Genomic DNA, 17590 nt, shown 5'->3' with positions numbered 1-17590 from the left:
TGTCTATGAGTACATGTCTCTATAGGTGGGGTATGTGTGTATGAGTACATGTCTCTTTAGGTCAGGGATGTGTATGATTACATGTCTCTATAGGTGGGGTATGTGTATGAGTACATGTCTCTATAGGTGGGGTATGTGTATGAGTACACGTCTCTATAGCTGGGGTATGTGTCTATGAGTACATGTCTCTATAGGTGGGGTATGTGTGTATGAGTACATGTCTCTTTAGGTCAGGTATGTGTACGATTACATGTCTCTGTAGGTGGGGTATGTGTACGAGTACATGTCTCTATATTTGGGGTATGTGTATGAGTACACGTCTCTATAGCTGGGGTATGTGTATGAGTACATGTCTCTTTAGGTGGGGTATGTGTATATGAGTACATGTCTCTATAGGTGAGGTATGTGTATGTGTACACGTCTCTATAGGTGGGGTATGTGTATGAGTAAATGTCTCTGTAGGTGGGGTATGCGTATGATTACATGTCTCTATAGGTGGGGTTTGTGGGCATGAGTACATGACTCTATAGGTGGGGTATGTGTATGAGTACATGTCTCTATCGGTGGGATATGTGTATGAGTACATGTCTCTTTAAGTGGGGTATGTGTATGATTACATGTCTCTATAGGTGGGGTATGTGTATCAGTACACGTCTCAATAGGTGGGGAATGTGGATGAGTACATGTCTCTATAGGTGGGGTATGTGTATGAGTACATGTCTCCGTAGGTGGGGTATGTGTGTATGAGTACATTTCTCTATAGGTGGGGTATGTGTATGAGTACCTGTCTCTATAGGTGGGGTATGTGTATATGAGTACATGTCTCTATAGGTGGGGTATGTGTGTATGAGTACATGTCTCTATAAGTGGGGTATGTGTATGAGTACATGTCTCTATAGGTGGGGTATGTGTGTATGACTACATGTTTCTATAGGTGGGGTATGTGTGTGAGTACATGTCTCTATAGGTGCGGTATGTGTGTGAGCACATGTCTCTATAGGTGGGGTATGTGTGTATGAGTACATGTCTCTATAGGTGGGGTATATGTATGAGTACGTCTCTATAGGTGGGGTATGTGTATGAGTAAATGTCTCTATAGGTGGGGTATGCGTATGATTACATGTCTCTATAGGTGGGGTTTGTGGGCATGAGTACATGACTCTATAGGTGGGGTATGTGTATGAGTACATGTCTCTATAGGTGGGGTATGTGTATGAGTACATGTCTCTATCGGTGGGATATGTGTATGAGTACATGTCTCTATAGGAGGGGTATGTGTATGAGTACATGTCTCTTTAAGTGGTGTATGTGTATGATTACATGTCTCTATAGGTGGGGTATGTGTATCAGTACACGTCTCAATAGGTGGGGAATGTGGATGAGTACATGTCTCTATAGGTGGGGTATGTGTATGAGTACATGTCTCTATAGGTGGGGTATGTGTGTATGAGTACATTTCTCTATAGGTGGGGTATGTGTATGAGTACCTGTCTCTATAGGAGGGGTATGTGTATATGAGTACATGTCTCTGTAGGTGGGGTATGTCTGTATGAGTACATGTCTCTACAGGTGGGGTATGTGTGTATGACTACATGTTTCTATAGGTGGGGTATGTGTGTTAGTACATGTCTCTATAGCTGGGGTATGTGTGTATGAGTACATGTCTCTATAGGTGGGGTATGTGTATGAGTACGTCTCTATAGGTGGGGTATGTGTGTATGAGTACATATCTCTATAGGTGTGGTATGTGGTATGAGTACATGTCACTATAGGTGGGGTATGTGTATGAGTACATATCTCTATAGGAGGGGTATGTGTGTATGAGTACATGTCTCTATAGGTGGGGTATGTGTATGAGTACATATCTCTATAGGAGGGGTATGTGTGTATGAGTACATGTCTCTATAGGTGGGGTATGTGTGTATGAGTACATGTCTCTATAGGTGGGGTATGTGTATGAGTACCTGTCTCTACAGGTGGGGTATGTGTATATGAGAATATGTCTCTATAGGTGGGGTATTCGTGTATGAGTACACGTCTCTATAGGTGGGGTATGTGTATATGAGTACATGTCTCTATAGGTGGGGTATGGGTGTATGAGTACATGTCTCTACAGGTGGGGTATGTGTGTCAGTACATGTCTCTATAGGTGGGGTATGTGTGTATGAGTACATGTCTCTATAGGTGGGGTATGTGTATGAGTACGTCTCTGTAGGTGGGGTATGAGTGTATGAGTACATATCTCTATAGGTGGGGTATGTGGTATGAGTACACGTCTCTATAGGTGGGGTATGTGTATGAGTACATATCTCTATAGGTGGGGTATGTGGTATGAGTACACGTCTCTATAGGTGGGGTATGTGTATGAGTACTCATCTCCATAGGTGATGTATGTGGTATGAGTACACGTCTCTATAGGTGGGGTATGTGTATCAGTACACGTCACTATAGGTGGAGAATGTGTATGAGTGCATGTCTCTATAGGTGGGGTGTGTGTATGAGTACACGTCTCTATAGGTGGGGTATGTGTGAGTACATGTATCTATAGGTGTGTATGTGTATGAGTACATGTCCATGTAGGTGGGGTATGTGTGTATGAGTACATGTCTCTATACGTGGGGTATGTGTATGAGTACATATCTCTATAGGTGGGGTATGTGTATGTGTACATGTCTCTATATGTGGGGTATGTGTCTATGAGTACATGTCTCTATAGGTGGGGTATGTGTGTATGAGTACATGTCTCTTTAGGTCAGGTATGTGTATGATTACATGTCTCTATAGCTGGGGTATGTGTATGAGTACATGTCTCTATAGGTGGGGTATGTGTATGAGTACACGTCTCTATCGCTGGGGTATGTGTCTATGAGTACATGTCTCTATAGGTGTGGTATGTGTGTATGAGTACATGTCTCTTTAGGTCAGGTATGTGTATGAGTACATGTCTCTATAGGTGGGGTATGTGTATATGAGTACATGTCTCTATAGGTGAGGTATGAGTATGAGTACACGTCACTCGAGGTGGGGTATGTTTATGAGTAAATGTCTCTATAGGTGGGGTATGTGTATGAGTACATGTCTCTATAGGTGGGGTATGTGCATGAGTATACGTCTCAATAGGTGGGGTATGTGGATGAGTACATGTCTCTATAGGTGGGGTATGTGTATGAGTACATGTCTCTATAGGTGGGGTATGTGTGTATGAGTACATGTCTCTATAGGTGGGGTATGTGTATGAGAACATGTCTCTATAGGTGGGGTATGTGTATGAGTATACGTCTCTATAGCTGGGGTATGTGTCTATGAGTACATGTCTCTATAGCTGGGGTATGTGTGTATGAGTACATGTCTCTTTAGGTCAGGTATGTGTATGAGTACATGTCTCTGTAGGTGGGGTATGTGTACGAGTACATGTCTCTATATTTGGGGTATGTGTATGAGTACACGTCTCTATAGCTGGGGTATGTGTATGAGTACATGTCTCTTTAGGTGGGGTATGTGTATGAGTACGTCTCTATAGGTGGGGTATGTGTATGAGTAAATGTCTCTATAGGTGGGGTATGCGTATGATTATATGTCTCTATAGGTGGGGTTTGTGGGCATGAGTACATGACTCTATAGGTGGGGTATGTGTATGAGTACATGTCTCTATAGGTGGGGTATGTGTATGAGTGCATGTCTCTATCGGTGGGATATGTGTATGAGTACATGTCTCTATAGGAGGGGTATGTGAATGAGTACATTTCTCTTTAAGTGGGGTATGTGTATGATTACATGTCTCTATCGGTGGGGTATGTGTATCAGTACACGTCTCAATAGGTGGGGAATGTGGATGAGTACATGTCTCTACAGGTGGGGTATGTGTATGAGTACATTTCTCTACAGGTGGGGTATGTGTATGAGTACCTGTCTCTATAGGTGGGGTATGTGTATATGAGTACATGTCTCTATAGGTGGGGTATGTCTGTATGAGTACATGTCTCTACAGGTGGGGTATGTGTGTATGAGTACATGTCTCTATAGGTGGGGTATGTGTGTTAGTACATGTCTCTATAGGTGGGGTATGTGTGTATGAGTACACATCTCTATAGGTAGTGTATGTGGTATGAGTACACGTCTCTATAGGTGGGGTATGTGTATGAGTACACGTCTCTATAGGTGGAGAATGTGTATGAGTACATGTCTCTATAGGTGGGGTGTGTGTATGAGTCTATGTCTCTATAGGTGGGGTATGTGTATGAATACACGTCTCTACAGGTAGGGTATGTGTGTATGAGTACACATCTCTATAGGTAGTGTATGTGGTATGAGTACACGTCTCTATAGGTGGGGTATGTGTATGAGTACACGTCTCGATAGGTGGAGAATGTGTATGAGTACATGTCTCTATAGGTGGGGTGTGTGTATGAGTCTATGTCTCTATAGGTGGGGTATGTGTATGAGTACATGTCTCTATAGGTGGGTATGTGTATAAGTACATGTCTCTATCGGTGGGGTATGTGTGTATGAGTACATGTCTCTATACGTGGGGTATGTGTATGAGTACATGTCTCTATAGGTGGGGTATGTGTGTATGAGTACATGTGTCTATAGGTGTGGTATGTGTCTATGACTACATGTCTCTATAGGTGGGGTATGTGTATAGAAACATAGAAACATAGAAAATAGGTGCAGGAGTAGGCCATTCGGCCCTTCGAGCCAGCACCGCCATTTATTATGATCATGGCTGATCATCCAACTCAGAACCCAGCCTTCCCTCCATACCCCTTGACCCCTGTAGCCACAAGGGCCATATCTAACTCCCTCTTAAATATAGCTAATGAACTAGCCTCAACAGTTTGCTGTGGCAGAGAATTCCACAGATTCACCACTCTCTGTGTGAAGAAGTTTTTCCTAATCTCGGTCCTAAAAGGCTTCCCCTCTATCTTCAAACTGTGACCTCTCGTTCTGGACCTCCCCAACATCGGGAACAATCTTCCCGCATCCAGCCTGTCCAATCCCTTTAGGATCTTATACGTTTCAATCAGATCCCCCCTCAATCTTCTAAATTCCAACGAGTACAAGCCTAGTTCATCCAGTCTTTCTTCATATGAAAGACCTGCCATCCCAGGAATCAATCTGGTGAACCTTCTTTGTACTCCCTCTATGGCAAAGATGTCTTTCCTCAGATTAGGGGACCAAAACTGCACACAATACTCCAGGTGTGGTCTCACCAAGGCCTTGTACAACTGCAGTAGTACCTCCCTGCTCCTGTACTCGAATCCTCTCGCTATAAATGCCAGCATACCGTTCGCCTTTTTCACCGCCTGCTGTACCTGCATGCCCACTTTCAATGACTGGTGTATAATGACACCCAGGTCTCGTTGCACCTGCCCTTTTCCCAATCGGCCACCATTCAGATAATAATCTGTTTTCCTATTTTTGCCACCAAAGTGGATAACTTCACATTTATCCACATTAAATTGCATCTGCCATGAGTTTGCCCACTCACCCAACCTATCCAAGTCACCCTGCATCCTCTTAGCATCCTCCTCACTGCTAACACTGCCACCCAGCTTCGTGTCATCCGCAAACTTGGAGATGCTGCATTTAATTCCCTCATCCAAGTCATTAATATATATTGTAAACAACTGGGGTCCCAGCACTGAGCCTTGCGGTACCCCACAAGTCACCGCCTGCCATTCTGAAAAGGTCCCGTTTATTCCCACTCTTTGCTTCCTGTCTGCTAACCAATTCTCCACCCACACCAATACCTTACCCCCAATACCGTGTGCTTTAAGTTTGCACCTAATTTCCTGTGTGCTTTAAGTTTTGAAAATCCAAATATACCACATCCACTGGTTCTCCCCTATCCACTCTACTAGTTACATCCTCAAAAAATTCTATGAGATTCCTCAGACATGATTTTCCTTTCACAAATCCATGCTGACTTTGTGGGATGATTTCACCGCTTTCCAAATGTGCTGTTATCACATCTTTGATAACTGACTCTAGCATTTTCCCCACCACCGATGTCAGGCTTACCGGTCTATAATTCCCCGGTTTCTCTCTCCCTCCTTTTTTAAAAAGCAGGGTTATATTAGCCACCCTGCAATCCTCAGGAACTAATCCAGAAACTAAAGAGTTTTTGAAAAATTATCACTAATGCATCCACTATTTCTTGGGCCACTTCCTTAAGCACTCTGGGATGCAGACCATCTGGCCCTGGGGATATATCTGCCTTTAATCCCTTCAATTTACCTAACACCACTTCCCTACTAACATGTATTTCCCTCAGTTCCTCCATCTCACTAGACCCTCTGTCCCCTACTATTTCTGGAAGATTATTTATGTCCTCCTTAGTGAAGACAGGACCAAAGTAGTTATTCAATTGGTCTGCCATGTCCTTGCTCCCCATGATCAATTCACCTGTTTCTGACTGTAAGGGACCTACATTTGTCTTAACCAATCTTTTTCTTTTAACATATCTGTGAAATGTGATCTAAGTGACTTTAACCATGGAATAATTATTGGTGCCAGAAAGGGTGGTTTCAGTATTTTCAGAAACTGCTGAGTGGAATTTTCTCACACAGCACTCTCTAGAGTTTACAGAGAATGGTGCAAAAAAAAAAACAAAAATAAAAATCCAGTGAGCAGTAGTTCTGTGGGCAAAAATACCTCGTTAATGAAAGGTCAGAGGAAGACAGAGGCCAGACTGGTCTAAGCTGACAGGAAGTGACAATGTGTTACAACAGTGGTGTGCAGAAGAGCATTCCTGAATGCACAACATGTCAAATGTTGAAGCTGATGGGCTACGGTAGCAGAGGACCATGAACATACACTCAGTGACCACTTTATTAGCTACAGGAGGCACTGAGTGTATATGTCCTATATGGGCAAACCACCACATGCGCGAATTTGATTGTAATTAAAGGCTCTTGCAGATTACAAAGATTCCCATTGCTATTTCAATCTCTAAAGCTCTCACTGGTAATCAGTGTCTTAAAACCCATCAAGTTGTTAGCTGAAGAATTTTTCTCACTTTGGAAGATGTGGTGACATTGGACTAGATTGATATTTGTTGGTTGGGCAAGGTATTAAGGTTTATGGAATCAAAGGTGGGGGAAAGAATTAAACTGCATATCAGCCTTGATCTAAGTGAATGGTGGAATTGCTTTGAAAGGCTAAATGTCCTCCCCTTTATTCGGTGTGCTCCTAAACCTGTGCTTCCAGTTGTCTTGGTGTCTTCTCCCAGGTCTATCGCATCAGCCTCTGTTTCAGTGCATCTTTCAGAAAACAAGTGAAATATTACAAAGTAAGAAAAAATAGCTAACACATATAAAAATCAAGGACTATAGAGAGAAAGAGTATATTAATATCCCTAACAAAATGGCAAAAAGAAACTGGTGATGCTGCTTTTTGTAGAGAAAACTTTTCAAAAAAAAAGTGAATACTTAATACACGATAAGAACTGAGCAAACTTTACTGCCACCAATACAATGAAGAAGTATTTCAGTCCGTTTCTTTGGGGCATGCTCGGTGCCCCATTTAGCACAGGCCTATTCCAGACTTGATAAACAGCAGCCAGGAAGCTTAGAGCTGATCATTGAGAAGGAAATGGTCTTTTCTGCAGTGCTGCTGCCTGCCCTCACTTTACTACCTCCAATTGATAGGGATCTTGACTCAGGGTGGTATATTTTCTAGCTCTTTGAGGGAACAAGACAGTAAGATGGGAAATGAATCCCGGTGCCACCTTCTTTGGGATCCACTGCTCTATCCAGCAAAACCATCCCCTCTGCATTCAGAAACCCAGAAATCCTCGTTTATTAAAGGAAGCAAAACACTCTCAAGGGAAAAAAAAATCCTCCAGCGGACTAAACAACAACCTTGCTTTATATTTCAGTTGAAACTTCACTTGTGGGTGAGTGTTGCACAAGGCTTTCTGAAAACTACAAAAGGGAAAAGACTTATCTACCAAAATTCCACAATTATCTCAAAATTATTTACATTATGAATTACATTGCTTAGGATTTTGCCAATAGAATTAATGATGGTATTATAATGTTGAAAAAAGCTGTTAAATATGCCCTAGGAATGGCAGCAGTGTCATTCTAACATGTAAACATGAAGAAATAGAAATTGGTCACTAACTACATGTGATAAATACACAATGTCAGTTGTGTGTGTGTGTGTGTGTGTGTAAGTGTTCCACTACCCTTCTGTAAAATTGTATGAACATATTGTATGGCAATATGTTATGGGCAAGGAATTTTACTTCTGAAATTTGGCTCCATAAAATGTTATCGTCATAAGTTTGACAAACAAAGGACGTATTTAGCAAACACAAGAAAGTCTGCAGATGCTGGAAATCCGAAGCACACGCACAAAATGCTGGAGGAACTCAGCAGGTGAGTTAGCATCTATGGAAAAGAGTGAACAGTTGATGTTTCAGGCCGGGCCTTTTCTTCAGGACTGAGAAGAAAGGGGAAAGATGCCTGAATAAAAAACATGGAGGGAGGGGAAAGAGGCTAGTTGGAAGGTGACAGGGGAAGCCAGGTGGGTGAGAAAAGTCAAGGGTTGGAGAAGAAAGAATCTGATAGGAGAGGAGAGTGGAAACAGAGGAGAAGGGGAAGGTATAGTTTTCCACATCATTGTTGAGTAAGTACAGTACAGGCAGTGAATGACTTTGGTAGAAGTTTCAAGATTGGGAATACATTGGATATTTATTACCACCATCAATCTTGGCCAGTTTTTACATTTTGTCAAACTCAGAACCGTGATCTTATTTTGACATCTGAACCTATTGGAACAACCCAATTAGAAAAGACAGGGAAAATCAGGATGGAGGCAACACTTGCACAACACACTGGAGGAACTCAGCAGGTCAGGCAGCATCCGTGGAAACGAACAGTCAACGTTTCGGGCCGAGACCCTTCGCCAAATCAGGTGGGATACTGCTCAGACCCCAAGACAGATAACTAACTTCTCATCCCATCATATAAAAAGATGAAATGGGGCAGCACAGTTAGTGAAAAGCTATTACACCACCAGTGACCCAGGTTCAATTCCATAAGTACCTGTAGGGAGTGTGTACTTTCTCCCAGTGGCTGCACTAGTTTTCTTCCACATCCCAAAAATGTACGAGTTAGTATGGGTGTAATTCGGCGGCACAATTACAAGGGCCTGTTACTATGCCCTATCTCTAAATAATAAATAGCATGAATGGCTTTCCTTCAGAGCATATACTATTAGTTAACTCCCTGCATTTGTGTCCCACATACAAAAATCAGAAATATCTACAGAAATATAAGAGTTGTGACAGAATATCTTCCCGGCTTTCCTAAAATTTCAGATCAGAAAGGTGGACTAAAAATATCTCCTCAATCACATGTGCTAAGCATACAAAGTAATTATGTTCAAATGCACTCCAAAATTCCATTTTATTGACTTCAGTGGAACCAAATTTCAGAAGTAAATTCCATGCACGTATTTCATGTGCTTAATGTGTGTGTCCAGGGATGAATTCCTATCCTGTAACAGGATAATAATAACAGTTGAGGGAGTCAAAAAAAATTACAGGTATAGCCTTTCTGGATCCAGCACCAACTTTAACCCATGCATCATCAGAGTGGGAATTGTACATCATAATGTTATTTCTTCCACTGGTGAGGATATTGAGATGTGGGATTAACATAAATGGCAGTGTCTTAACAGCAATTATTTGGGAAGATTCTTCCAGCAGGATGCTCACATTCCATCAGCTTTTAACAAGTTTTCTCATTACAAAGGTGTTCTGTTGGCGCCAATGTTGTTGGCATGACAAATCTTTGGCTAAAGCAGAAATTATAGTGCAACAGTAGCCTCTTATGTTGGCAGTCACTCACTGACAGCAGGTCGGTTTAGATTTCTTCCCAGTTCTAAATAGGTTTTTATCATTGTTGTTGATACCTGTAAAGAAAGAAAAAGAATTTTTTTATTATATGGATTATAGTAACAATTAATTTGGAAGTATTTAATTTAGCATGTACAAGAGTGGATACCTGAAAATTCCACCATTTATTCCCTAGTCAGGCTTTCTTGGCCCTAGGTCCTAAGCCAATTTTAAATGTCAATCTGATTTTATCCAGACAGTGGCCAGGGGTTGGGGATGCACACCCCATGTCACCTGGCATAGTATCCAGATTAGTCCTACTCTGAACATCAAACTTCTATAGTGGAGAGAATATTCACTGGTTGCATCACAGCTTGGTATGAAAATGCCAGTGCCCTTGAACAGATAGACCTACAAAAAGTAGCGGATACTGCTCGGTTCATCGTGGGTAACATGCACCCCACCATTGAGAACATCGACACAAAACACTATGGCAGGAAAGCAGCATTCATCACCAGGGACACCCATCACCCAGGACATGCTCTGTTCTCTCTGCTGCCATCAGGAAGAAGGTAGAAGTCACACCACCAGGTTCAGGAACAGTTACTATCCCACAACCATCAGGCTCTTGAACCAAAGGCCATAACTCCATTCAACTTGACTTGCCCCATCACTGAAATGTTCCCACAACCTACAAATTAGCTTTCAAGGACTTTTATGCTTCTCATGTTCTTGATATTTATTATTTATTTATTATTTCATTTCATTTTGTCTCTGGACAGTTTGTTGTATTTTACATATACTGGTTCAACACCCAATCTATTGTGCTCTTTCATTGATTTTATTACAGTTATTATTCTATCATGGATTTATTGAGTATGCCCGCAAGGCAATGAATCTCAGGGTGACATGTATGTACTTGGATAATAAATTTCTTTTGAAACTTTGACCTTTTAAAGGCGTCAAGCCAGGGCATGTGATGAAGGGCAACACAAAAGAGATGAAGGCGCACGTCCTGACATCGGCAGACCTGGAATGACCACTGTTCTCAGGTGGGAGCCTCAGCATCCATTTCAGGAATCAGCAGATCTGAGTGAGTTATGACTGCAGGGACGGTGTTGCTTTATTCTTCACCTTCTGTACTCCAGCACTTGATTAGCACCAGTTTCAGTAGGATACGGTAAGCTTTTCCAGCAGCAACGTAAGGCATAATGGTTCATTTTGGTCCCTCTCATATTTGTAGAAACTGGATTACAATTTTGTGGTACAAACAAGTGGAGCATGCCCCATTGCCTTGAATATGCTGGAGCTCCCCTGCCTCTCCACCCACCATGTTCTGGCTGCCAAATGAATTGGCAGCTGCAATGTTTACAGACAATGGCATCTGCTTGATTACTCCTGGGAAGTTACAACTATATCTCGTGTTTATTTCTTCAACATAAGCTTCTACAAGAGTGCAATTTTATTTTGTATCACAGAATTTTCGAGAGTGATTTGCAAATTCCCTGTGGGCAGATTTTCCATTCCCTGAACTGCCATATCATTGGAGACACCTGTACATAGAATCTTTGAGAAACAGGGATGAGATCCAAATTAGAACCCAGGCTGTGAAATTAAAAATAATGCCTTCTGAACCTTCTGGTGCCACAATCACTAGGATTTACTTTTTAAAAAGGGTGTGATCTCCCTATCCTTCACTCAATGACCAGCATTAGCAGTCAATAGGATGATTAAATGACCTGCTTCTCCCTCTGCAAGACCATAAGATATTGGAGCAGAATTAGCCATTTGATGCATTGAGTCTGCTCCGCCATTTCATCATTGCTGATCCATTTTTCCTCTCCAGTCCCAATATCTCACCTTCTCCCCTTATCCTTTCATGCCCTGACTAATCAAGAATCTGTCAACTTCTGCCTTAAATATACCCAATGACTTGGGTGTCCATAGTCGCCCATGGCATCAAATACCACAGATTTCACCACTCTCAGGCTAAAGAAATCCCTCCTCATCTTCATTCTAAGAGGATGCCCCTCTATTTTGAATCTGTGCCACTGTCGGCTCAGGGGTACAGACAACATCCAGTGATGCTGGAGAGTGGTGCAGCTGTGAGTTTTATTGCTTCCACCCAATCTAGCAACCGCAGTTTGATCCTCTTCCCACCTCTGTCGTCGTTTTGGAGTTTGCTCTTTTCCCTTTTGACTACAAGAGTTTCCCGATATCCTCCCACATCCCAAAGACATGCTAGTGTGTTGAATGAGTACTGGTGTAGTGGATGGCTGGAGGATTGGATGGTATCAGTGAGCACTCTTGAGAGAGAATAGGTCATGGGACACTGGAAAATAATAGTGGGATTGATCTGAGAAATTGCATCGTTTCGATGGGCCAATTCACCTCCTTCGACATCGTGAGAAATTGACTGCCATTTAGATTTTTCCAGTCTAGACAGCGTGTCTCACCTCCAATGACCCAGCAAATGATCATTTGGGAAACAACATCCGCTCTTAAAATAACACACACAAAAAACACTGGAGGAACTCTGCAGATCAGGCCAGGCAGTGTTCATGGAAAGAAATAAAGAGTTGATGTTTCAGGCAGAGACTCTGTATTATGAGTCCTGATGAAAGGCCTTGCCCCAAAACATTGTCTCTTTATTCCTTTCCATAGATGCTGCCTGACCTGCTGAGTTCCTCCAGCAGTTTCTAGGTATTCTACCGGATTTCCAGCATCTGCTGAATCCCTTGCGCTTAGTTCTCTAAAAATAATGTCTCTTTTGATCAATTGCTTTCTGTAAAACTTGTATGAGAGATGGGCATTGTTGGTCAGGTTGCCCATCCCCTGCTTCTGCCATCTCTACTGATAGGAGCTGAATAGCTATACAGGTCCACAATCCCTTATCCGAAATCCTTGGGGCCAGTTGCATTTTGAAATTCAGAATTTTTTGGATTTTAGGAAATTGATAATTATATTGATAATTAACCTGTCTCAGTGCGGGTGGACTTTAGGACCCGGGAGAGCTCCGGACCTACGCACATCCTCCTGTATACTTTAAATCATCTCTAGATTACTTATAATACCTAATACAATGTAAATGCTATGTAAATAGTTGTTATGCTGTATTGTTTAGGGAATAATGACAAGAAAAAAAGTCTGTGCAATCTCAAACAACGACTGCTGGAGAGAGAACTTCTGGGTTTTCCCGACCCACGCTCTTTTTGACATTTTCACAGTGAAATTAAACACAAAGACAACAGTGAACACAAAAAGTATAGTTAAGCGGGATAAATAAAGACTACAAATACTATTACAGTTTTATTACACATTCAATAAAACATAAAAATATACAGCTTCAAACGAACCGAATCAAACACATGGTAAATGCCGTAAATACTCTGGGACATATACAGGTTCAAACTAAGCTAGTTAAGTTGCATTACATCTGGCAAACAAAATTAAATACTCTACAGGTACCTGATGGGCCAGGAACAGGATTCTCAAGTTAGGAAGCAGCACTACTACAGACGGCGTTTTTAAAGACTTCTTCAAGTGTCGTCTGTCTCATTAACATAGGTTTATGTCTAAGCAATCTCTCTTTAACTGAGTAAACTGCCATAATCTCTTGGTCACTGATAAATGCATGTTATTCAAGGCCAGCAATTAACTGATCACACATTTTCACCATATTAGTATGGGGAATGTTTCACCTGTGTTGACTGTGTCATCATCATCACTACTATCTTCATGCTGATCTGATTTAACACCATTTCAGCAATTTCCCCATCACTCACGGAATACACAACAGGTGCATCATTATCAATGTTCAGCATTTCTGCGATGTCAGCCTCCTCTAACTTATTTACACCTTGGTTTGATAACACTTTAGCGTAAGTTACGTGATTTGATATCATCATCTTCTCATTAGTGACACGAAATCCTTCAAAGTCTTGATCTGTAGGTTCATTTACATCAAACATTGTTGTAGGCCAAAGTCTGTGCCAAACATTTGTTAATTGTTAATTTATCAACATCATTCCAAGCATTAGCAACTGTGTAAATGGCATCCTTAACATTGAACTCTTTCAGGAAGTCTTGGATAGAGAGTCCCTACTCCTCTGTAGACTGCAGAAATCATACAATTCAAAAAACAGTTTTCATACTTGCTCTTCATGGAACATAAAATTCCTTGATCACAAGGCTGTAATATAGGTGCCACATTGGGGGGCAAGTAAATTGCCAAAACTTCACTTTTCACAAGAAGTTCGGCAGGGGGATATGTGGAGCAGTTGTCCAGGAACAATAAAGTTTTACAGTTTTCTTCCAGTCCAGCTTCCCTGCAATGAGCTCGTGCCGCTGGTACAAAGTGGTTATTAAACCAGTCAGAAAACATTCCTTGGGTTACCCATGCTTTCTTGTTTGCATAATAATGCACAGGTAAATTGCGTACACCTTTCAGACAGCTCGGATGTTGGCTTTTTCCAATCACTGCCAACTTCACCTTGTGTGTGCCTGCTGCATTGGCACACCCAAGAATAGTTAACCTGTCCTTAGCATCTTTAAAACCTTTTGGTGCTCTCTCATTAGCTGTTGTTAATGTTTTTCTAGAAATGTAGCGCCAGTACAAAGCTGTTTCATCAGCATTGTAAATTTTTTCAGGGCTAAGGTTTTCATCAGATATTATCTTGGCAAATTCGTCAATGTAATTTTCAGCGGCTTCATGATTAGCAGAAGCTTCTTCACCACAGATTTTCAGATATTTTACACCATGATACTTCTAAAATTTCTGCAGCCAATTCTCTGAATATTGACACTCACCTTCAATGTTCAGTTCTTCATGGTATATTCTAGCTTGTTTCATGATCAACATGCCATTCAGTGGCATACGTTCACTTCTTCGTTGTCCAATTCACTCAATCAACACACGGTCAAGATTTTCAATTTTTTGTCCTATGCATTGTTTTCCTATTTTTCATTAGTTTATGGTCATCACTGTCACTATAAAACTTCAGTAACTTATCTTTCTGTTTCTTTAAATCATATACAGTGGTAGTTCCAACACCATATTCTTCAGTAAGACGCCGCACACACACGCCACGATCAAGCTTCTGCAATAACTCCACTTTCTGCGTTATTGATAATGATAGATGCTTCCTTCTCTTTTTCTCATTGTTACCCATAGGGGTATCTGCAGCTCTTTTTGACATTTTCACAGTGAAATTAAACACAAAGTCAACAGTGAACACAAAATATCAGTGAACAGCAAAGCACGTGTAACCAGTACGAGCACTGAGCCACAACTGACGTCTGGCGGCCTCTGCTAATGCTGCCACATCACACTTGAGTGACGTCAGCTGTTGGCGAAAAAAACTCCTATTTTTGGAGCTTTTTGGATTTCAGAATTTTGGATAAGGGATTGTGGACCTGTCATATTGAAAAGAAGTGTGTCATGTGCAATTAATGGCTATACTCACGAACAACATCACCAATCCTCCTCGGGCCTGTCTTTTCTAGCTCAGCCAATACATTAGCTTCAAATGTCAAGGAGGCAACCCGGAAAAAGAATTCATTTACAGTTTCTCCTAAAGATAAAGAAAAAGAACATGTTAGCTTTCAAAAGAAAGGCCACGGCTTGTAAAAATCCTCGCTTGAACATTCTTTTAAACACAGCACCACATTTAAATGTGCAACCTTGTTGATGCTTTGGAGGAGCAGGACATATATACGTTCACTGTGGCAGTTTGCCAGTGGATAAGGCCCGGTGCTTAACCCAGGAGAAGAACAAAACCATCAGTCACAATTGGTGCTCAAACTCTAAGGTCCTCTGAAGTTCCATTGAAAGATACCTAAAGGCAGGTCACGCGCTGAATAGAGTTGGTAATCATGCATGGCTACGAAAATAATAGGAAAATAACAAAACCTGCAGAAATAGAAATGTTCACAATGCACTCAGACATATTATTTGATATGAACTTTTGATGCCATAAGATACGTTATAAAGATTCCAAAGTCATTATAGATTCTTTAATGAAAATGCTGCTTTTGAAAGGGTAGGGGACAGCATTAGGTCCACTTTACTTCAGTTTAAAGGGTTAACAGCACAAACTAAACTGCTTACTTCAGGAATTTTGTCACTGCCATTTTAGACATAAGGCTGTTAAAGACATTTGGAGCTGAAGTATTTGCTGAAGAATGGTTGGACAGTGCCACCTAATGGAGTTGTTGAGTAGGCAATGAAACTGCACCCTTACGGTTGGTAGCCAAGCAGAGAAAGCCAATTATGGAATTCTCCCAAATGAATGCCATAACCTTGTTCCCACTGAAATTACACTGACTTAGAGAATCCCCTTAGAAAATTCAGGCGAGTCCTTTTGCTGTTGCAAAGTAACTTGAGGGAATTAACTTCACAAGACTTGAAGTAGGACAGATAATTCAAAATTAATCCAAGTACAAAATTTAAGAAGAAAATTCCACAATATAGGTGCTTTTTGATGAAAGTACCCTCACTGTTCAAACTACCCGGAGAGAAGGAGCTCACAATATTCATAGAATGAGAGACAGGGCATGGGGCTGGATGAAACTGTGAAAAGAGTTGCAAATGAATTCAAATTTCCACCAAACACCTTCCTTTCAAATCCCTCAGGCGTAGTCACAAACGCACCACATCACCATCATGCAACCAGACAAACTGGCAAACAAGTACACACGAATATCCAGGAACACTTAAGTTATATATTTGGTTCAATTTCCTTACAACTTTGAATCAGTTTCTCAATCTTTGAATTTCTGACACTATCCCTACAGTTATCAATCTAAAACATGGGGAATGTAGTCCCAGCAGAGTTGGAACCTCAAACACAAGATCTTATTCCATGTTCGTTCTGAAATATGACATACATGTAAACATAATGCTGACAAACTAGCAAAATTTATTTTCAGTATTAAATCTATAATCGTTTTCTTTTAAAATATGCTTTATGTATAAATAACAAAGTCCTATTGGAAGACTAAAGGTGCCACAAGGACAATAAGGAGGAATATGCTTAGGGCATTCAGCCTCTTGATCCTACTCTGCCATTCAATGGGATCAGTTAATCAGTGACTGCAGAAGAGTTTTTGACATGGCAATAATGAAAGCAGATAAAGAATCCGCTGACTCTTACACACTGCTCCTCCCTAAATAAAAAAAATGGGAGCGATTATAATGTGCAGCAATACATCTACAATTACATTATCATTATAAGCTCAAAGCACCCCTTCATCCAAACTAGGCAATGGTCCATTCTCTACTATTGGCTCCTCTTCTCACAGAATTTCATAGTTCCCTTCTGCAAAGAAATGACCAACATCAGATACTGTACTGATTATAGGTATTGTATATTTAGGACTTTGATAAAACTGCACTCACCTGTGAGTGAAGACACTGCCCAATATTCAGCTTTTATTTCCTTAGCAATTTTGATAGCATCTTTCTCTATCAGGCTATTGTTCTGGGAAGCAGACTGTATAGGACAATGAATGATATACTGGGTAAATCGAAGAAGCAAAACAGACCTGGCTTTAGCTGTCACACCCTAAGTCCAGTAAAGGTTGATTTTATCTCCAACATGGGTATGCTCATGACACTGAAAAGTGGAGGGGTGGCTTGGCTGATTTCAAGAACTGGGCACCCACAGCATGCACCCCACTCCCCAATCTCATGGTCAATTGCTCTGTAGAAAATGGCTTCCAAGCATAAAACTTCCCAAT

The sequence above is a fragment of the Mobula hypostoma genome, chromosome 8, assembly GCF_963921235.1.
Source record: "Mobula hypostoma chromosome 8, sMobHyp1.1, whole genome shotgun sequence".
NCBI classification, from domain to species: Eukaryota; Metazoa; Chordata; class Chondrichthyes; order Myliobatiformes; family Myliobatidae; genus Mobula; species Mobula hypostoma.
The sequence above is the reverse complement of the archived record's forward strand: the minus strand, read 5'-3'. Positions refer to the sequence as shown.